This window comes from Schistocerca americana, unplaced genomic scaffold, assembly GCF_021461395.2.
Source record: "Schistocerca americana isolate TAMUIC-IGC-003095 unplaced genomic scaffold, iqSchAmer2.1 HiC_scaffold_196, whole genome shotgun sequence".
Taxonomy (NCBI): Eukaryota; Metazoa; Arthropoda; class Insecta; order Orthoptera; family Acrididae; genus Schistocerca; species Schistocerca americana.
The window spans coordinates 287,501-292,500 of record NW_025725902.1 but is presented as its reverse complement, the minus strand read 5'-3'; positions in this window follow the sequence as shown (position 1 = coordinate 292,500).

Here is a 5,000-nt window from a genome sequence, read left to right as displayed (position 1 = left end):
CCACGTTGTGCCTTAACCTAACCCATATTGTGCCTTAACCTAACCCATATTGTGCCTTAACCTAACCCATATTGTGCCTTAACCTAACCCATATTGTGCCTTAACCTAACCCATATTGTGCCTTAACCTAACCCATATTGTGCCTTAACCTAACCCATATTGTGCCTTAACCTAACCCATATTGTGCCTTAACCTAACCCATATTGTGCCTTAACCTAACCCATATTGTGCCTTAACCTAACCCATATTGTGCCTTAACCTAACCCATATTGTGCCTTAACCTAACCCATATTGTGCCTTAACCTAACCCATATTGTGCCTTAACCTAACCCGTATTGTGCCTTAACCTAACCCGTATTGTGCCTTAACCTAACCCGTATTGTACCTTAACCTAACCCGTATTGTGCCTTAACCTAACCCGTATTGTGCCTTAACCTAACCCGTATTGTGCCTTAACCTAACCCGTATTGTGCCTTAACCTAACCCGTATTGTGCCTTAACCTAACCCGTATTGTGCCTTAACCTAACCCGTATTGTGCCTTAACCTAACCCGTATTGTGCCTTAACCTAACCCGTATTGTGCCTTAACCTAACCCGTATTGTGCCTTAACCTAACCCGTATTGTGCCTTAACCTAACCCGTATTGTGCCTTAACCTAACCCGTATTGTGCCTTAACCTAACCCGTATTGTGCCTTAACCTAACCCACGTTGTGCCTTAACCTAACCCACGTTGTGCCTTAACCTAACCCACGTTGTGCCTTAACCTAACCCACGTTGTGCCTTAACCTAACCCACGTTGTGCCTTAACCTAACCCACGTTGTGCCTTAACCTAACCCACGTTGTGCCTTAACCTAACCCGTATTGTGCCTTAACCTAACCCGTATTGTGCCTTAACCTAACCCGTATTGTGCCTTAACCTAACCCGTATTGTGCCTTAACCTAACCCGTATTGTGCCTTAACCTAACCCGTATTGTGCCTTAACCTAACCCGTATTGTGCCTTAACCTAACCCGTATTGTGCCTTAACCTAACCCGTATTGTGCCTTAACCTAACCCACGTTGTGCCTTAACCTAACCCACGTTGTGCCTTAACCTAACCCACGTTGTGCCTTAACCTAACCCACGTTGTGCCTTAACCTAACCCACGTTGTGCCTTAACCTAACCCACGTTGTGCCTTAACCTAACCCACGTTGTGCCTTAACCTAACCCACGTTGTGCCTTAACCTAACCCACGTTGTGCCTTAACCTAACCCACGTTGTGCCTTAACCTAACCCATATTGTGCCTTAACCTAACCCATATTGTGCCTTAACCTAACCCATATTGTGCCTTAACCTAACCCATATTGTGCCTTAACCTAACCCATATTGTGCCTTAACCTAACCCATATTGTGCCTTAACCTAACCCATATTGTGCCTTAACCTAACCCATATTGTGCCTTAACCTAACCCATATTGTGCCTTAACCTAACCCATATTGTGCCTTAACCTAACCCATATTGTGCCTTAACCTAACCCATATTGTGCCTTAACCTAACCCATATTGTGCCTTAACCTAACCCATATTGTGCCTTAACCTAACCCGTATTGTGCCTTAACCTAACCCGTATTGTGCCTTAACCTAACCCGTATTGTGCCTTAACCTAACCCGTATTGTACCTTAACCTAACCCGTATTGTGCCTTAACCTAACCCGTATTGTGCCTTAACCTAACCCGTATTGTGCCTTAACCTAACCCGTATTGTGCCTTAACCTAACCCGTATTGTGCCTTAACCTAACCCGTATTGTGCCTTAACCTAACCCGTATTGTGCCTTAACCTAACCCGTATTGTGCCTTAACCTAACCCGTATTGTGCCTTAACCTAACCCGTATTGTGCCTTAACCTAACCCGTATTGTGCCTTAACCTAACCCGTATTGTGCCTTAACCTAACCCGTATTGTGCCTTAACCTAACCCGTATTGTGCCTTAACCTAACCCACGTTGTGCCTTAACCTAACCCACGTTGTGCCTTAACCTAACCCACGTTGTGCCTTAACCTAACCCACGTTGTGCCTTAACCTAACCCACGTTGTGCCTTAACCTAACCCACGTTGTGCCTTAACCTAACCCACGTTGTGCCTTAACCTAACCCACGTTGTGCCTTAACCTAACCCACGTTGTGCCTTAACCTAACCCACATTGTGCCTTAACCTAACCCATATTGTGCCTTAACCTAACCCATATTGTGCCTTAACCTAACCCATATTGTGCCTTAACCTAACCCATATTGTGCCTTAACCTAACCCATATTGTGCCTTAACCTAACCCATATTGTGCCTTAACCTAACCCATATTGTGCCTTAACCTAACCCATATTGTGCCTTAACCTAACCCATATTGTGCCTTAACCTAACCCATATTGTGCCTTAACCTAACCCATATTGTGCCTTAACCTAACCCATATTGTGCCTTAACCTAACCCATATTGTGCCTTAACCTAACCCATATTGTGCCTTAACCTAACCCATATTGTGCCTTAACCTAACCCATATTGTGCCTTAACCTAACCCATATTGTGCCTTAACCTAACCCATATTGTGCCTTAACCTAACCCATATTGTGCCTTAACCTAACCCATATTGTGCCTTAACCTAACCCATATTGTGCCTTAACCTAACCCATATTGTGCCTTAACCTAACCCATATTGTGCCTTAACCTAACCCATATTGTGCCTTAACCTAACCCATATTGTGCCTTAACCTAACCCATATTGTGCCTTAACCTAACCCATATTGTGCCTTAACCTAACCCATATTGTGCCTTAACCTAACCTATATTGCGCCTTAACCTAACCCATGTTGCGCCTTAACCTAACCTATGTTGCGCCTTAACCTAACCTATGTTGCGCCTTAACCTAACCTACGTTGCGCCTTAACCTAACCTATATTGCGCCTTAACCTAACCTATATTGCGCCTTAACCTAACCTATATTGCGCCTTAACCTAACCTATATTGCGCCTTAACCTAACCTATATTGCGCCTTAACCTAACCTATATTGCGCCTTAACCTAACCTACGTTGCGCCTTAACCTAACCCACGTTGCGCCTTAACCTAACCCACGTTGCGCCTTAACCCAACCCACGTTGCGCCTTAACCCAACCCACGTTGCGCCTTAACCCAACCCACGTTGGGCCTTAACCCAACCCACGTTGCGCCTTAACCCAACCCACGTTGGGCCTTAACCCAACACACGTTGGGCCTTAACCCAACACACGTTGGGCCTTAACCCAACACACGTTGGGCCTTAACCCAACACACGTTGGGCCTTAACCCAACACACGTTGGGCCTTAACCCAACACACGTTGGGCCTTAACCCAACACACGTTGGGCCTTAACCCAACACACGTTGGGCCTTAACCCAACACACGTTGGGCCTTAACCCAACACACGTTGGGCCTTAACCCAACACACGTTGGGCCTTAACCCAACACACGTTGGGCCTTAACCCAACACACGTTGGGCCTTAACCCAACACACGTTGGGCCTTAACCCAACACACGTTGGGCCTTAACCCGCTCTGTAATTGTCATACGACGCGTTAAATTAGTGTAGTGTTGCCTAACTGCAACCCCCGCAATATAGTTTGCTACTCGCACTGCCTGGTCCCCAGTGTATCGCTTCATGTTAAACACCTTGCAGCGATACACTGTAATGTGGATGGCAGCAGGACGTACATGCTCAATGCCCTTCGCAGTTGTTCATTGGCATTCGCATGGCGAAGCACTTAGCCTACGCTGTGGTACGGCCTGTGTCAACTGTCCGCTGATGTTGTACGTCCAAATCACACACTGTACTGCACATTGGTCCTCATGTACTGAATGATACATCGTGGTACATGTGACCGTACAACGACTGCGCCAACAACGGCGAACCATGCGGTCCAACTGTTGTGCACTCAGCTATGTGTCGTCTCCCTATAAGAGCCGGATTGCAGTGTGGTATGCCCTGGATGGCGATCAGCATGAGCCGTCTGTTGATGTAGTGGCGCGTGTTGTCAGACGTAGTCGTCTCTTCTCACACACCGTGACAGCATGGTGCACTGCGTTCCACATCTGCGACATGCGACAGAGGCCGGTTGACAGTCGTTCGCGCAATGGACATCGCATACGTACGGGGGCCACCTTCCACGTGTTCGCGAAGCGTGCACATGTTGTTGCGTGTATGTGGGCAGACATAGTGTGTCGTGACACCTGACACAGGCATGCAACAATCGTTGAATTTGCAAATGGCGATGGACGTCTACGTTTGCTGGTGACGTTACGCAAATGAACAACTGGTAAACCGTTGTGGTGCGGTTGTTCTCGCTAGAGGTGAATCAGTGATGGCGACGATCGGTTGAGCTACCAACCGGTTGTTTCAGCGATACCCACCATGCCCACGAACGTGAATGGCATGTGGGTGTGAAGCGATACGCGGCGGTGGCTGGGTGGGACCGTCCCCGGCCGGTGAGGGGGGGCCTCCCGGCGTGCTGGCCGCGCGGTGCGTGGGCGCACGCGCTACAGCCGGCTGGTGGGGGCGGCCAGTGGCAGGCGCGCCGGCCGACGGAGGCGGCAGGCGGCGCAGCTGCGCGCCGGCGCACCCTGCACGTGGCGCCGTGCGGCCAAAGTAGGTCCTCGCGGGCCCGGTGCGAAGCGCGGTGGACATCTGCAGTGTGCTGGTCCGATTGAGGACTGTGTGCGCTGAGGATGCGCCGCCGCCCGGCGCTCGGCGCCGCGACGCCGTCTGCTGCTCGGTCGCCTCTGCGGTTCTCGCAGGTGGTTTGTATCGCAGCTGTGCGGACGTGTTGGCGCGTGCGCTGTGCTGGGAGAGTTCGCTTCGGCACCCAAGTGGGGCTTTTGTCCTTCTGTGGCGCTGGCGTTGGAGCTGCCGGCCACCGTAGGTGGCGCGTGTTGTCTCCCGCCGGCAATGCCACGACAGCACGCTCCCGGGCCTCTGTCGGCAGCGGCAAGCTCA